The 19,328-nt window shown below is 33.8% G+C and overlaps 1 long non-coding RNA gene across 1 annotated transcript in view; it reads left to right on the top strand.

Moving 5' to 3' along the window:
• LOC110742789 overlaps window positions 1-18,722 on the top strand; it is a 42,802-nt gene extending 24,080 nt beyond the window's left edge. Inside the window, exon 4 of the long non-coding RNA XR_002520860.2 lies at window positions 17,279-18,722. This is a non-coding gene — a long non-coding RNA (uncharacterized LOC110742789). The remainder of the gene's footprint in view (window positions 1-17,278) is intronic.
• The last annotated feature ends 606 nt before the right edge of the window (window positions 18,723-19,328 follow it).

The raw sequence follows: 19,328 nt of genomic DNA, 5'->3' as shown, positions 1-19,328 counted from the left end.
AGTCTTAGGGTTTTATGCCATACAAGTGCTGTCCCTTATGACTCCAGAAACCTGTAAGGCAGGCTTGTTGCTAACCTCTCCTCTACGCTGAGTAATTTTCCAATTTTAATTGGCAAACATGATTAAGTTACCAATCTTCCATAATGTGAAGAATACGAAGCAAGTGAATATCCTAAGATGTGTATCTACACATTCCTGCAGTGTGTAGGACTTTGGTTCTAACAGTGAATAAGATCACTTTGTCAGAATATGTGCTTCTTGCCAGAATGTACAGCTACATTTTTAATCTAAGAAAATAATTTCTAAGAATTTGACTTGAAGAACACCTGTCATATTTGAAATTATTAGAAACAGCTAGGATTAGTCTCATGGCCACTTATTAGATACTTGTGTATCTAATAATCTTTGCTAGCAATGCAGAGGATAAATTACCAAGTTCCATAATTCCATACAATAGTTTTCATGCAAGTCAGTAAAAGTATGTCACAATTGTGATTATATTATTAGCTTCTCTGTCTTGGAAACCATTAGTAAAGACTCATTAACAGTGGGTGAGAAACAGTAACAAAGATTAACTATTAGGACATTGTGTACAGGTTTACACAAAGGGTGGGCAGATTTTTGAGTAGATCATGAGAGAAAAGTCATCCAGGGTTGGATCTTATAGATGCATTATTCTGACTACTGTACAGTTTTCATATATACTGTGATTTGCTGAAGCAAAAATCTGCTTATCGGGTTACACCATTGTTAAAATTTTTTTCTACTGTTATTTTTTTCTCTTTCTGCTAGGATGCATATCCTCCAGGCTGACAGTCCCTAAAGCAACCCAACTTTCCTTTCTCTATGTACGTAGCCGAATTTTTTAGGCTATTTCACAAGTATCCTTGTGAATTCCCTATCAACATTCAGTATCAATGTGAACTGCACTCCATTGAACTCCAGCCTGGACAACAAAGTGAGACCCTGTCTCTACAACAAAAGGAAAATTGAAATAAGTATGATTACTAGTTCATTGTGAAATTAATACAACTGTAGAGTAAAATATTTGTTTTGTTTCAAAGGATATTCACAAATTTTTTTATGTGTATTTGATAAGTTTTAAAATTGACAATCACTCAACTCTTTATGAATGAGCTGCATGATTATATGGTAATTAAACAGAAAATGACAACAAAGGTTCTAAATAATATTAAGACTAAACAATTATGTTATTTTAATGATATGTAACACAATCATAAATTATATCACAAATTATATAATGAATATAAAACAATTATATTATTTTCTCTAACAGAGAAACCACATAATTTCTACCAATTATTTTACAAATGTAAGAACATTTTTTTCTTCAATCCATGTAGAGAAAGTTGAAAATAGCTCACCACCAGATAGAAGGATGACCTTTCCAGTATAACGTAAGAGTTTTGTTTTTGCTTCTGTTCATTGTAAATCTTTACTTTGATTTTATTAAAAATATATTAAACTAATTTTTGGCTGAGTAATGATAGTAAAGCCCATTGATATTTTTATCAATACAAATTACTTGCTTTATTTATTTTTATTTATTTATTTTTGAGACAGAGTCTCGCTCTGTCACCCAGGCCGGAGTGCAGTGGCACGATCTCGGCTCACTGCAAGCTCCCCCCACCCCGGGTTCCTGCCATTCTCCTGCCTCAGCCTCCCGAGTAGCTGGGACTACAGGCGCCGCCACCACGCCCGGCTAATTTTTTGTATTTTTAGTAGAGACGGGATTTCACCGTGTTAGCCAGGATGGTCTCGATCTCCTGACCTCGTGATCCGCCCGCCTCGACCTCTCAAAGTGCTGGGATTACAGGCGTGAGTCACTGCGCCCGGCTAATTACTTGCTTTATATGTTGCTTGCTCTACTTTCATTTCCTTTCAGGTTCTCACTCATTTTGTATTTAATCTGCTTAGAAACATCTTGTTACCCCAGAATAAAAATTTTCTTCAAAAATTACATATATCTTAATCATGACACGGTCCTAGTATCAAAAGTCTTTAGCCTACAACATTGGCAAAATCTGAGACCATCTATTTCTTGAAACACAGTCCAGTGCCTTCTATCGTTTGGATCCGGTCCAGGTTTACATAATCATGCCGGTGAAACCATTCCAGAGAGGCTAATGAACAAAACAAGAATATGCTTTCTTTTCCAGATCAAGAGACAATTCTGCTGATAAAATCCTGGTAACTGCCAGATTGAATCAGATCCATTGTCTTCCAGACCAATGTCTCATACAATATTTTTGCCTGTAATTTCATTTGACATAAACTGTAACTGTTTGGGATGAGACTCAGATATGATAACCTGGGTTCAAACATCATATGGGTTTTCATTGATTCAAGAGTCGTATCCACTATTAAAAAGTGTATGAAACAGTTTCTGTTAACTCTAATTTTGACAATTTAATGCTGAAAAGACTTGCTCTGTTAATGTTTATTCTTTGTTGTTTTATGTATTATTTATATCCATTGTTTTATGTATTATTTATATCCATTGTATATACATACATTCTGATATGTATGTTTTGCATAATTTCCCAAAGATTTCCTTTAGAATTAACTTGACATCTATAAGAACAATTAAATGTATCTATTTATTGGCTTCTTTCCATTATTATTCTATTTATATCCATTGTCAGTGTTTACATTTTCTTCAGAACTCTTTAAACTCCCCAAAAATGGCAACATTCTTACCCTTGAATCAATTTTATCTCTTTTTTAATACAATAATTTAATTGAATGTTTTTTGAGAATGAAAATTTTAACTTGAGATATAGGCAGATAGGTATATATATATATATATATAAACGTAGTGATGTAGAAATATAATATGTATTGGTATCTATATATAGTGGTTATCTATTAGTTGAATTTTATTTATAGTGTCTTCACTTTTTCTATAGTTTCACTAAATTTGTCTACTTTTTCTGTCAATCACTGTATAAGGTGTGCTAAAACCACCCAATAAGATGGTGGATTAGCCAATAATTCCTGTATTTTCATCTTTCTTTACTTATTTTGAAACTATAGTGTTAGATACATGAAATTTGGAATGTTTTTAAAATCTGGCATATTGAATTTTCAGTTTGAGATATTTTAATACTCTTTATACTAGTGTTTTGTTTGCTTTCTTGCTGTTTAGCTATTATTTACTGCTTGGTAATTTTTTTTTCTGTGTATATTCCATCTTTAATTTTTAAATTTTGGTTGTATTATCTTCTGGGTGTGTTGTTTGTCTCTACTGTGAATGACATGTAACTACACCCTTTTAGACACACACACACACACGCACGCACCACACCCACACACGATAGCTAATGCAGCAAATTCAGCATCAGAAGACACTGAACTACCACTCTAATGTATAGATAAAAACTAAGTTTCCTTGCTGGATACAGGGAATGAAGTACCCGCCTCTCCAAACCCAACTTCGAGGAAATCCTCAGTGATTGACTTTGCAAAGTGGATGTCTGTGTACTCCAGCCCCCTCAGCCCTTTAGGTGCAAATTCTGATATGTATGTTTTGCATTGTTTCCCAAAGATTTCCTTTGGAATTAACCTGACATCTATAAGAGCAATTAAATGCATCTTTTTATTGGCTTCTTTTTCATTTCATATTTTCCTACTTGTATTCATGCAGACACCAAATAAATTACATGTACTCAAATCCATTTCTCACGGTCTGCTTCTGAGAAAACCCAAAAGAAAAATCAAAAGTTCCAATTTTTTTGTTACCTAGGAAATATATTCATATGTATATGTATTGAGTTTTTGCTATGTTAGAATTTATTTTCACCATCTCATTTTGCCTTTTTTATGTTCTCTATGTTTATAATTTTCTTTATAACTTGGAGTACATACAGGGACGACATGCATTATTTCAGAACTTACTTTTATCTCTATTTCATTCTACCCAAAGGAAAGAAAAGGAAGCCTGAAGTTAATTTTAAAGAGAAAATGCATTTGCAATACAAAGAGGATAAAAAAATGTTATATATGTTAAATACACTAGAGCAAGCATTTAAAAACAATTCTAGAGTATGATTTCAAATTACCTGTCCAAGAGACAGGAAAATAGTTGTAAATCACGGAGGACTATTTGATACTCAGGCATGTGCTTTGATCATTAAAAAAGAGTTACAATATCAGAATATTATTTATTTTGTAACTTTGAAAGGGGAATACATTATAAAAATCTAGTAAGTATAACAACAGCAACTACCATTGATCAAGTGCTTACCATGGCAAAGGCATAGTGCTCAGAACATTTCATGTGTTCCCTCCTTCACTTTTCATCACAGCCCTGGGGAGTTTCACTGTTATCTCTGTTTTACAGATGAGGAATCCGAGGTTTCAACAGAATCAGTAAGTTGACCATGTGATAGAAAGTGCCAAAGTTACTCTGATGGGAATTAAATAAATAGTAGAAATATTTAAGCATGTTGGAAGAGGATGAACTTGAAAATATTTTTTTCTGAGGCAGTTAAAAATGTTTTGAAGTATTTAATAATTTTATTCTGTAGTATATTGCTCTATGTCATATAATACTGTAATAAAGGTCCTATAATTTTAAAAATCATCTGCTATCTGAGCTTTCTGAATAATAGAACATTTCAAAAATATTTTTACTTCATAGATATCCCCCTCAATCGAGGCTCCAGATCTATTTTTCATATATATGTATTTTTCACATATGTATATATTTTCCATATATATGTGGCAAAATTTATTCTGCTTTTGAATGGAATTTTCATGAAATGAACAGAATCTTGTCATTGCTTTGAATGTGATAGGTGTTTCTAATATCCTATTTTGGTTTCTTCAAACAAAACTCTACTCACCTGTAGTAAACGTGCTATAAAATAGAAGTAAATATTGAAAAAAAATAAAATAGGAAAATGTTTCAGAGCAAAGAGCAGCACATTTACTCAGCAAAGCCATACATATTTTTGGGCTTGCCGTTTATTTAGTGGTCATCAGTGGGGACTGGTTACTATCTCAAGCCCTCGTATTTTTCCCCAGAAGCATAACACTGTCTCCAAATTCTTCACACAGATGTTGTCAGGGTCAAATAAAATGCTCTAAAAACTGTCAACTGCTATATAGAAGAAAAATAATTAGGTTTTATTGTTAATAAAGTAACCATTTACAGGAATTTTTCGTTTATATGCTCCACCAATGTCTCTCTGATGGAATGTTTTGCCTTAGCCACTTAAACTGTGTGCCCCATATATAATCTTTAGCATCTTGAATTTTTCTGATGCCAAATAAAAAATCTCTACTCATTATCCTGTTGAATTAGAAGACAATAACCCAACAGAATGACTCTGACTTTATTTCCCAGATGTTTGCTGTATAAAGATGTACCACTTGTTAGACTATCTCCCCAATAGAATTTCTGCTAAAATTTTGATGATTTGCTATTGACATGAAAGGTCATTTTAGTCCCCTAACCTTAGAGTTCTGAAACTCCTTTACTTCCAATGATCTGGTCCTTCAGTTACTGACTCTGTGTTCATGCCCTAGTTTTTGTTATTTCCAGCAACTACATTTCTTCCTTAATATCAACTCGAACCTTCACACTCTCCAGCCACCACTTCTTATCTTTCCAAATTCTTTATTACTTGAGAATTCCAAGAACATTTTTTTTTCCTACCTGAACTTCCTTCAACCCTTTGACCTACTGCTGTTTGTCACCTCCATTATGTCTTTATTCTTCTCATTACCTGCTTTGGTTTCTATGAGCTATCATTATAATAATCGTGTTGCATGTATTTGGAATCCCCTTGTCCCTTTTCCTTCTGCATTTTGCCACCTTGAAAAAAACCCAATTTTAATTAAGTCAAGCTCTCTGTTTTATGCCTGCCTCTGAGCAACTGAAAGTAGTTGAAGGAAAACACACACACCCACACTGACTGATCTTGTTTTTAACTCATGACTAGCAGCCTCCATTTACCTTCTGTTCAAAGATCCTACTCAATGTACCTGGTATATTTACTCTAGAGTTCTAATCTCAAGGACTGTATCATACCTTAGTCTTCTTTCTAAAACACTATCTTCGTAAACTTGAAAAGGACAATGAATCAGAAGTAAAATACAATACATTTTCATGCGCTATCTACCTATGTCTGCAATTCTCGCTAGTTTTCCACCTGGTTTAGTTTGTCTTGTAACTATCTAAGGCCAAAGACCAAATCCTAAACTTATACAATGAAATTAACCTCTCTCAAATGATTTTGTTGTATACAGTTTTGTACTTTCTATTATTAAATAACTCAGTGCAGAATGAATTTTAAAATATTTTTGGTTGCACAATCTCTCTTATCACCAACAACGTTGCTCTCCTCACTTTGGAGTAAAACTCTCCTGAGTTGTGTGTATTGGTCGAATCTAAATTTTCTTCTTCCATTCTCCCTTGAACTCCATCATATCTGATAATACAACAATTACAGTTAAAGCTTCCAATGAGATTTGTTTGTTAAATCTACTAGATTTTTTTTTTTTTTTTTGCTTGTATCTTACTTAAGTTATATGAAGCAATTGGCACAGATGATCACTCACTCATACAGAAACAGGTTTTACTTTTTGGTAACCAAGACCCATGTCTTAATAATTTTTCTCTCATTTCACCTTTCAGTCACTCTTGCTGATTCTTCTTCTAAAGTTTTCCTGTCCAGAGCTGAGCCTTGAGTTATCTTTGCTCTACTTATAATGACTTTTTTGGTGATCCTTTCCATTTTCATAGCCTTAAAAAATCATATAAATGTTTAAAACTTCACTTTTTTTGCCTCAGGCTGAATCTCTCACCTGAGATATTCCTATGAAAAGCATTCATGTTTATGCCTCTGAGTCATCACAGAGTTAGATGTTTGAATTTTCACTTTGATTTTCAATCAGCCCTGAACTTACTTCTTTTTCAGTTGTCCCCATTTCAGTAAAAAACAATCCCACTCTTCCTATATTGGTTACACCAAAACCTTGGAGTCTTCCTGGACTCATCTCTTTTTCTCTCCTCCCAAAGTAATTGCAAAAGCTAACAGTGTTTACTATGTCTCAGATAGTGTTCTAGCTAGTACACACACACATACAGAAAGGAGAAATTTTCACAACTAGCTAAGATAGGTAACACAGTAACCTGTTTTACACAGATAAGGTATCATAAAAAGTTTAAGTGGTACTCTGCTATGTAGCAAGAAACAGGCAATTTTGGGATTTAAGTCAAAGTAGTCTGGGTCCAGAATGCATACTCCTAACAACTACTGTCTTACTTTTAAAATATAGTCAGAATCTAATCAATTTTCATGCCCTTCACTTATTGGCTTGCTATAAGCCACCATTGTCTCAACTATAGTATTGCAGTTGCCATAGTCTTTATTTATAGGCCTTACTAGTACACCCTCCTGTTTGTCTTGCTTCCTCTCTTCCTTTCTGGTCTCTTCAACTATCATCTTATTCAAGAAGCTATCACTGGTCACCGTGCAGAAAATAACACTGGTCTTTTCTCTCTGCTACTTGACCTTTTATCCTTTGTAACTGAGCACTCTCTTAGATCAAGGTAAGTTTTCCTTTTTTCCCCACTGTTCTAATATTAGAAGAGTGCCAGATATTTATCAAATATTTGTTGAATAAATTAATAGTCCATGCATGCACTGAAAGCTTTCTGAGTTGTCCAGATACGTAAGCTAAACTAAGCTGAAATACTATTTACCATGTTGTGCATAGTCTTCTTTTCAAAGGAAACTGACAAAATTAGTTGCTTATTTTAGTGATATATATCATCAATTATTGGACAATTTGATGTGCGAAATTCTGGAACTACTTTGTCATGTTCTATTCATAGGTAGAGGTAGAACATAATAACTATTCTACATCCATCGAAAGTCTAGAGTGAGACAACTTCCTAATTACCAAAATCTGATTTACTAGCTATACTCCTGAGATGGTTTGGAAGACTCCAGACACCATTCCTATACCCCTGGCTTGCTGGGGCACAGTTGTCCTGTGTATTCCTCAAATTAGTTGTCTCCAAAGTGAAGTGTATGTATCAAGATGATCTACTGGGGTATAAGAAGAAAACATTACAATGAATAATATTTAAATGTAGAGAAAAATTATTTTTATAATATTTAATATACAGATAAATACTGATGTTCTCACTTCATCTTAAGACAAATGGAGGGTTGTCCTACATTGTGTAAATATCCCCTTAAAAAAGAGAAGTGACAGTCTTACTTTCTTTTTCCCCTAACAAGTTATCATGCATGCAATATTCCTGTTTCAGGTTTAGTGAATTTCTAAATAGTATTATTTTATTTTAACAAAAGTAAGTTTTATAACATGAACAACCAGCTTTAAAATATCCCTGCAAAGAACCATTAGTTGACAATATTGGTCACAGTATAAACACAGGCAAACAAGCAATGGAGGAGCATAAACGTTCTTAGAGCACATTAACTTTGTCAAGAACTACAGGATGAAACAAATGCCAATTTAAGATTTTTCAAGGGATGATGACAAAAATGGAAACAAAGTGAAACTAATTGGAAACATGTATTTAATGTCATGAGAGTCTGTGTTATGCCTTGAGATGCTTGTTAATAATACTATTTACCCATCATCATTAGCAAAATTGTTAAGAACTAAGCACTAAGTGTCAGTGATGGTTTCATTGAGAGTAATGAGTATCAACATTTATTTTATTGTGAATTTTTGTGAAAATAATGGATGATATAAAATATCAAATCATGTAGCATTATTCATGAGTATTTTATTTTTTATTTGGTTAATTTTAATTTCTCTTTTGTAGATTTTTACAATATACATACATATCAGTATGGCAGTATAAGTAGTATAAGTATATAAACTATAAGCAAATCGTACATATATTTGGAGTATGTGCTCACAAATTTTAGAAATACAGGTCTATGAGTAAAATGGTTTGGCAATGAAAGGCTCATAATCTACGTATGATATTCACATAAATCTCAAGCCATTAATGGAATTTGTTTATTCAAGCAATTGATTAATTTGATAAATATTAAATCCATTACACAGACCAGTACCATGCAGAAAAATAAAATGATTGAATTATTGCCCAAAGACCCACATTACAAAGGAAAATTTGGAGAACGTTTAGCTAGTTTTTCTTACAACATGAGGTAAAATTAGACTAATTTATCATCTTGCATAAATATGAAAATAAAGCCCTCAAATATGATGTGAAGAACCAAATAACAAAAATAAAAACAATGTTCTCAGGTAGCAGTTAAATCATATTTATAAATAAATGAACTGATACTGATTTTCAACTCTAAAAGGTTATTTTTATATAATAGTTAAATTGGTAATTTAACATAAAAACAGTACATAATTTGTACTGTACATTTTTAACTAGTGAATACTTTATGTACACATTCTTACACCAATATGCATGATATTGCTCCTGATTAATGAAAAATTGAAGCATTTTTAGAATAATACAATTATGTCTCCAAAGTATTAAAATATTGTTGTTGGAATATACAATATATATAATTACAATTAAATAATATTGCATATTTAAAATATTTGTACATTTTTATTCATATTTATGGTTTTAAAATATAAATTTTATAAGAAAATTAAGTTTTGCAGCCAACTGAAAATGCAGTTTTTATAATTCATTTTATTATTTAAAAGTTAGTAATATATTGAAAAATACCTAAGAAATAGCCACAAAAATAGTAAATCATGCTATCACCTTTTATATTATATTCACCAAAGATTAACTCTTTAAACTTCTCACTTAGAGTTAATGTATTTATGGTTATTTCTGAAAGAGAAAAACAAAATTCTTAAATTTTCAATCAAATTTTTAAATTTATTTTTTAAATGACAGTAATAAAACAGGGCTTATATTGTACTTTACAAATATTAAACCTTTTAGAAATGTTAGGAAAATACTGATACCATGCAAACAGATGTAATATTTAATACAAATGAATACAAATTGACTTTCTGTTAAAATGTTTGTACTATCTAATAGTAGGGAGCAATTATAATGTAAATGGTTGCAAGCATTTGACCTTTAGACAAAACTTCTTAACAGAAAGACAGGGCCGTGATTTAGGTATTAGAACATGGCACCTCCCACATCTAGTAAGTCAATTAAGCCAGTGACTTTTACCTCCAAAGCATCTGTCTCCATTAACCCATTTGTCATCTGCAATACACTGCTGACCCACATAGGTAAGATGATAATATCTCTCAACTTCTCCATTAAAATGTCCCCCTTACTCCTTTTTTTTTTTTTTTTTTTTTTTTGAGACGGAGTGTCGCTCTGTCGCCCAGGCTGCAGTGCAGTGGCGCAATCTCCGCTCACTGCAAGCTCCGCCTCCCGGGTTCCCGCCATTCTCCTGCCTCAGCCTCCCGAGTAGCTGAGACTAGAGGCGCCACCACCACGCCCAGCCCATTTTTCATATTTTTTTTTTTAGTAGAGACACGGTTTCACCGCGTTAGCCAGGATGGCCTCGATCTCCTGATCTCGTGATCCGCCCGCCTCACCCTCCCAAAGTGCTGGGATTACAGGCGTGAGCCACCGCGCCCGTCCCCTAATGTTGAGCTCACACCAGTTTACCACTGAGACTACCTAATTTATAGTTCTTAAACACATGTCATTGTGGCATCTCTGCTTATGATAACAAATAATAAGAAGCAGCAAACAAGCAAGCCCAAACAAATGTGTTAGCGACCTGTGTCTTCCAAACGAAGTTGTGATTCCACCTTCTGATCTTCCTCTGCTATGCACTAGGCAATTTTCTTCCAGACTAACTGTTTATCATACATCACACTCAAAGCTCAACCTTCTCCCACGTTCTTGCTACTATAACCTTTTTGATTGTTGCTCCTGGACACATATGACTTGTTCAATGCACTGGACCATTATACATTTAAAGGTTAAAGGATCATGCAAGAAATAGCTTTTTTTAGCACAGTATGAAAATGTTTCATAAATATATGTATGTATAGTACTGTGGTGGATTTAACTTATGTTCTTAAATATATTGGTCGTCCTCCCTCACAGGTGGAGTTTAAACTCCTTCCATTGACCCTAGGTTACATACACAGTTTGTGGACAGGGAGCTTATAGGAGTTTATAGAAAGGGGGTATAGAAAGATTTGATACACAGGAAGTTTCTATGTATTTGTAAAAAATGATAAAATCAGTTACCTTGAACTTTCTAGAGTCACTTAGAAATATCTATTTTAAGTTTTTAGTAACTTCAGATTTTTCCATATAACTAAAACAGATAAAATCATAAAGTGAGTTATAAAATTACTTTAAAATATGTTTAAAACTCTCTTGATTACCAATATATTTATGAGGAGTTGATTTTCACCTTTTGCAATAAGATAAAAACTAACAAAGCAACTTACAGATCTTTTTTCTCTTTTCCCCCAAACTTAAATCACACTTTACGGGGAGGCTATTGACTTAAAAGAGTAGCGTTACAGTGTTTTCAATCACTTGTCAGAGCACATCTATGAAATCAAATTAAGAAACTGTTGCAAATGTGTTTAAATCACACACCCATGAGCACATCCAGTCCTAAATCCCTAACCACATGAGTAGAGCAGTCAGCACAGACAAATGCTAATGGAGACTCAAGAGACAGTCCTGTGGGAACCTACACAAATATGGTAAATATAGAACAGTAGCTGATTAGTAGTAGTGTTTAAATGGTGTTTTTTTAAAATCTGGAAATACAATTACTGCTTTATTAAAGTCAATTTCCTTTTGTTTAGTCCTGTGTGGACATAGAAAACTGCATTTCCCTCCTAATTACTCTATGTATGACTCATTTCTATAATCAGATTACCCTTGTCCTTCGTTTCTCTAAGCTAAACAAATCTAATTCATTTAATATCACTATTTGCCAGAAGGTTAATTATCTTCGTTTCTCTTCTCTGACCATCTCCTTTTTCACCCTTTCTTAAATAAGGTCAGCATCTAAAACTAGACACAATTACAGAAACCTGATTGATGTAGAACAGCAGAAAGATTGCTTTCCATTTCTGCCATAATTATTTAATACTTCTCAGTATCTTATTGAATTACACTTTATCATGACATTTCACCATGGCCATAAATGTCAGTTTCAGTAATTATTATTTTTCAACCTTATAGATAGCATTTCCCCCAAAAAGTTATCTTTGCAATTCATTTCTACATCAACAATTTGGGGGCTCTGACAGTACCATTAATCCTTGTCACACTCTCCTCCCATGCATTTATCTTCTACCATCAGACTAGTTTCGTAAAGTAGCATCACATACCTTCATCCGGTATGAAGCCAGTCCCTGTTAACTGTCACATGAAGTCAAAGCTCTTCTGGCTAGTTGCCAGGTGTTTCTCCTTTCATCCCTGGCCTGAAGGTGAGCTCTATTCGGTTGTATGCCGCTGAAGATTTCCCCTTTTTCAAAATCTTTGTAATGCTTTTTTGTAAGTTTCTATTCAATTATTTGTCTTTCCTGCCTTACTGTAATCTCACTAAGAACATAGACTCTCTGATTTACTGTTTTAGCTTTATAGCCTGGAATTTTGTGCTAGTGGTAAGATACTCAATATGTCTTTTATAACCAAATAAATAAAAAAGTCAATTAATATACAAATAATATTGTGAAAATATTTAATTAATATATAGTACTTTCATAATTCACGTTATTCTGCAGCCCATTAGTCATGTTTAAATGAGAACTTTTGTCTATCCTACAAAAGTGGGAAGGGGGAATGTTTCTTGGAAAGAGAACAACAAGGCAAAAGGGCAGTCCCTATGAAATTAACTATTTGTGCAGAGAGAGAGAAGGAGCAAGAGCACAAGCAGTCAGACTTGAGGTTTTTTAACCCTCATCTAGGTCATAACTTCATAAAGAAAGAGCCACAAAACTATAAGATGTTCCCATAGTAAGAAGAAGATTGGATCTAGCAGGACTTTTTCTTATTTGTTCATATAAAAATATTTTTGAAATCCATTTCCTACTTTATCCTAAACTAAAATTATTCCAGATAGAAAAAGTATATGAAAGTGTATTTAAACCAAGAAGAACTATAAAAAACAAAGTTCTCCTTTGAAAATATCAAATATTGAGTAATTATTGTAGTGTCAACTAATTGACTGTATTAGAGAATTGGGACCACCTTAAAGAAAGTCATATACCTACATAATTTTAGAAGAGAAACAGTATTTGGTTTGTTTAGATTTAGAGAGGGACTTAAGAATTTGGGGGAAATGCTACCTATAGGGTTAATCATCAAATCTTGAGTGTTGTGTAGACATAGTTTAGAACCAGTAGTTCTGTTTTGTACTGAGGGTAGGTGTTGACTGTATTACAAAGGCTCCAGCTTAAAGAGTGTATTAGTCAGGGTTCTCTAGAGGGACAGAACTAATAAGAGAGATGTATAAATGAAAGGGAGTTTATTAAAGAGAACTGACTCACACACTCACAAGTTAAAGCCCCATGATAGGCCGTCTGCAAGTTGAGAAACAAAGAAGTCAGTGGTGGATCAGTCCAACTCCCAAAACCTCTATAGTAGGGAAGCCGGCAATGCAACCTTCAGTCTGTGGTCAATGGCCTGAGAGCCCCTGGCAAACCACTGTTGTGAGTACAAGAGTCCAAAAGCTGAAGAACTTGGAGTATAATGTTCTAGAGTAGTGTATTAGTCCATTTACACAGTGCTGATGAAGACATAACCTAGACTTGGCAATTTATAAAAGAAAGAGGTTTAATGGACTTACAGTTCCACATGGCTGGGGAGACCTCACAATCATGGTGGAAGGTGAAAGGCACGTCTCACATGGTGGCAGACAAGAGAAGAGTGAGAGCCAAGCAGAAGGGTTTTCCCCTCATAAAACCATTAGATTTCATGAGACTTATTCACTACCACAAGGACAGTGTAGGGGAAACTGACACATAATTCAATTATCTCCCACTGGGCCCCTCCCACCACATGAGGGAATTATGGGAGCTACAATTCAAGATGATATTTGGGTGAGGACACAGCCAAACCATATTAGGCAGGAAGCATGCAACAAAGGAGAAAGATGAAGTCTGGAAGACTCAGCAAGTCTGCTCTCCATGCTCTCCATCTTCTCCTGCCTGCTTTATTCTAGCCATACTGGCAACTGATTAGATGGCACCCACCCAGATTGACAGTGAGTCTGCCTCTCCCAGTCCACTGACTCAAATGTTAATCTCCTTTGGCAACACCCTCACCGACACACCCAGGAACAAGACTTTGCATCCTTCATTCCAGTAAAGCTGACACTCAATATTAACCATCAGAAAGAGCCTAGGACAAATACTGAATGAAGGACATGTTTGAGGACTCAGGATTCAACAGTATCTGCAAGAGTCATGTCGGGGATGGATCCACTAGGAGGGCCCAGAAGTCTCTGACTGTGGCCACTTCTTTCAGCCTAGATGGCAGGAAGACACTTACTGCTAAGGAGTATTAATTCATGAGCTAGAGGACAGCACAAGAATCCAAATCAGAGCATAGATCCATTGTCCCATCATGATGAGGACATATAAAGAGTCTTCTACATATCAGCGATAACGAGGAGCAGAAGGATTATTAGAAGACTGAGCGTTTTCCCCAAAGGAGACTATTTTAAAATGAAAATAAACTTAATTTCTTTTAACTTTAATTTTATAAAGTTCCCCTGCCCTTAGCAGAAATGGAAACCTGGAAGCCACAAGGAAAAAAAGTAAACACTATTATGCGTTCTAGCATATCTAAGGAGTGTGTGTGTATGTATATGTGTGTGTATATACATATATATATATAGAGAGAGAGAGAGCAATAGATAAATAAAGGGATCATGTTCCTGATTGGCACCAGGGTAGATGTGTAGGATTTCTTTTTACCTCTTCACAAATTTTCTCTATCAATTCGAAACCTGCATTCAGAGTCAGAATGCAAAGCCGTCTCACAAAATCCAGATCTATCATACTTGTCTAGGCCTGTCACCCACTTGTCCTTAATAGCTATCTCCTCTCAAAGTAAATTTTCTATAGTTATATTAATCTCTTCACTGCATTGCTTACTGGCCAACTGACTATATCATAAAATTTTATAAAACAATTTAAAATATTGATTTTGTATACTACTGTAGATGTCAATAGTTTTTAAAATTGGTTTATCATTTTGTTATTTGGTTAAAATATAATTGAAGTTACAATGCCTAATTTAGCAATGGCAACCCTAGTGATATATTGTAAATAATTATTATGAGAGGCAAATTTCCTAGATAGGCTATAACAAACATGTCATTTACATAGGTCAAAATGCTAATCATACTCACCTCTTTGCTGCCTCCAAATCTAAATGTTTGATTTTACTGCTTCTCTATGAACTTCTTTGAAATAAAAGGACTGAGTGAGGTAAAAGTGAAAGGAAAGTTCAGTTTAAATAACAATGTGGCCTGTATTCCAAGAGATGGCACTTTTGAGTGGTGCAAAGAAGTAGTAAGGAGCCTGGACAATGACCATTGCTTCCTGTTTGGGAATAAGAGAATATGTGTACACAGATACAGGTGAATATACACAAACATACACATACACACACAATTTTATGGTTTCTTCTTTTTCCTTATATCCAGTACATACTCTATTGGTTGTGTCATTAAAGTGTGAGCCTTCAGAGATCAGTTACTGTGCAGCATGCTCCTGATTGACAGCCTCCCTGACCTAACCATCGTGACCAGAAAAATCTTACCCTTAAAGTACCTGGCATCTCAGGCTTGACTTACATATTCTCATTTCATAAACATCCTCATAGAGTTAGATCAAGAATTAAGAAAATTGTATTACATAACATTCATTATATAATATTTTTTCTTTTTGGTTTTGTCATCTCTAAATTGTGTGCTTTTCATGACATAGCATATTATTTTAATAATCGTAAGACATTGTTGTGCCGTTCATAGAATACAAAAAGAAAAACTCATTATTACGGGCAATTACAATCTGTAAGTATCATTTCTGTCTGGCTATTAAATCTCAGATCAATATGAAAGCAGCCAGGAAGCGGAAGAGGTAATCTACTCACTAATAAACTGTAAATGAAACTCTGTGATTTATTATATTTTTATAATTTAATATGCACATAAATATTTCAATTGGTTCATTTAAATGTATTCAGAAACATACTAATAGATAGTTGGGTAACACCAAAGTCATGAGGTCTGAGGTTGTAAAATTGAATTATTATTCTAATTGGAAGTAACCAGTGGTAAATAATTATTTTACTTATAAAGTTATCATACTTCATATTTTACTCATCTCTTACTCACATAAGTTTCCCCAGGACTGTTCTTTCTTATTCTCTCCACTGGCCCAAATCCTGAAAATCCAGAATGAAGGACACCTTTGGAGTATTTTGACGTATATATATTGAAAGTATTTGAGGTATATGTTTATCACCTCTTTATGTTCTACAGAAACTGGTACAGTATGTTAAATACAGTAGATGTTGAATAATATTTCCTCAGTCAGTATACCTGTAACAGATTGTTAAAAGGAAGTTTCCTAACTCACTTTTTTCTGAGACATAACAATAAAAAGTGTTGCATTTCCAAGCAGCTTGTAAGACATAACTCCAAGCAGCCATAATAGGTGATAAGGATTCCATTTACACAAAACTCAAGAAAAGGCAAACTAATTTGTATTGATAAAAAGCAGGCAATGATTGTTTGGGGACGGAAGGGTAAGGTAGAATGGATGAGAGGCTGCAACAGACTGTTAAAGGGAAGTTTCCCTTTAACTGATATACTGACTCAGGAACATGTGCTTAGCAAACAAAACAAGTTGTTGAACTGTTTCTCTAAAGTGGTTGTGTCATTTTACATACACATCCTCAGAGTGTCAGAGTTCCATTTCCACCCTATTCTCTGCAATACTTCAGATAGCCTCTTTTAATATTAGCCATTTAAACAAGCATGTCATAGTATCTCACTGCGGTTTTTAATTTGCATTTTATTAATAATTAATGATGTAAAGCATCTCTTAATGTGTGTATTTTCAATTTACATAAGATAACATTATAACTTACAGAAATTATTATGTTAGAGAACTCACTTATATCTATCATAAAAGGTATAATTAGAAAGACCTAAATTCTAATCTTCAACAAGGTGAAGAATGCGTGCCTTTTGCTTAAAGTCTATGGGTACAATACCACTTGAAAAGATTAAATATTTGTTTCCTGCAGCTGGAGATTTGGGGAATTGATGTCTGACCCACGCCTGAGAAAGATGAAGAAGGGAGTTTGACTAGAGCAGCCTGTGGTGACTGAGACTTGGAATAAGGCAGTGAAGGAGAGGTATGGTCTGTATTGAGAGAGTTGTGGTTCAAGGAGCCCAACATGGGAGACATGACAACAGAGAATGAAAACACACTATTTTAAAGGATGCTTTAAAATAACACCTGTTCTGTAAAACCTTTTGCAACTGCAAAGTTTTAAAGGATAAAATTTAATAAGTTTGACACTGTGAAATACTCACCATAATCAAAATAGTGAACATGTCATCATGCCCCAAAATTTCCTCATGCCTCTTGGTAATACCTGCCTCCCATCCATTCTACCTTACCCTTCCATCCCCTAACAATCATTGCCTGCTTTTTATCAATATAAATTAGTTTGCCTTTTCTTGAGCTTTGTATAAATGGAATCATCTAATACATACTCTTTTTGGGGGAGTGGAAGGTCTTGGCTTCTCTTATTCAGAAACATTTTCAGGTTCATCCATGGTGTTGATTTTATCAGCATTTCACCCAGTTTTGTTGCTAATATTTCATTTGATGGGTACATTATAATGTGTTATTTATTCACCTATTCATAAGCATTTAGGTTGGCTTTGACTATTACAAATATCTCTTACAATAATTGATACATGATATATGGACATATATTTCCTTTTTATTCCTTTGAGTAAATACCTAGGAGTAGAATGGCTATATCGTATGGCTGACATATGCTCAGTAAACAAAATAAAACAAGTCGTTGAACTGTTTTTCTAAAGTGGTTGTGTCATTTTACATACACGTAGTCAGAGTATCAGAATTCCAGTTCCACCCTACTCTCTGCAATATTTCAGATAGTCTCTTTTAATATTAGTCATTTAAACAAGCATGTCATAGTATCTCATTGTGGTTTTTAATTTGTATTTTATTAATAATTAATGACGTGAAGCATCTTTTAATGTGTGTATTTTCAATTTACATAAGATAACATTATAAATTACAGAAATGATGCAGTTTATATGACTTTAAGTGACTATAAGTCTATTTCTTGCTTTTACAACACACCAGCTTTAACTGAATGAACTATAGAGTTTATTATTTCAATGAACATCTCCTAACTCAGTAACTCAGTAAATCCATAAAATGTTGTTTAATTACATGTTAAATGTTATGTGAAGTTATTAATGTAGTAGATTCTTTAAAAAACTACTTTTTAAGGAAAGAGGGTAATTTTTGGACTATTATAACACAAGGCAAACATTTGTGAGAAGTTAGCATATTGACAAAAATAAATGGCAAACTGAAGGATGATGTAAGGAAGCTCTACTAGATTTTTTAAAATGTTTCAATACAGATTTAAAGAAACTGCTTCAGACTGTAAGCACTACACTCAGTGTCACCCAACAAACAAATGAAAATTAAATGTAAAATCAATAAAATATGACTACAAAGTTAATTTCAAATTATTTTGTTTCTATTAAATACAAACATTATATATGGCAAATGGTGATAAACAAGAGTCTCCAAATCTACAGTATATGTGTTTTGAATAATATTATATTTATATAATTTTTAATCTAGTACAGGCAGGAATTTATGTTTCATCATCTTGGACTTACTGTGTTTTGTTCTGTTTACTAGCTATCCATACATTTCTCCCAGTCTACCTTGTAACTTGGTTCATAAAATATCCTATAGGTATTCATTGGTTGAATAAAAATCTCTCAGTAATATTTTCTAAAAGGGGGGAGGGGATAACCCTAATGAACAGCCACAAGACATTTCCAGTTTGATGAATGCAAGTCCTTTGACATTACATTAGACCTTTTGCATTATTGATCTAACGAGGAAGGGAAATATAAGAATGGTGATTTAATATCAACCCTCAAAACTAAGACTCTGACAGCATCCTGTGCTGTCTACTAGGATAATTGTAACAAGCTGAAAAGAAAACTCACCTTAATAATTTGCCTCATAGTGAAAGACAAAATGATCACAAAAAATGTTTATTGTGCCAA

This window comes from Papio anubis, chromosome 4 (genome assembly GCF_008728515.1).
Source record: "Papio anubis isolate 15944 chromosome 4, Panubis1.0, whole genome shotgun sequence".
Lineage (NCBI taxonomy): Eukaryota > Metazoa > Chordata > Mammalia > Primates > Cercopithecidae > Papio > Papio anubis.
The sequence above is the reverse complement of the archived record's forward strand: the minus strand, read 5'-3'. Positions and strand labels throughout refer to the sequence as shown.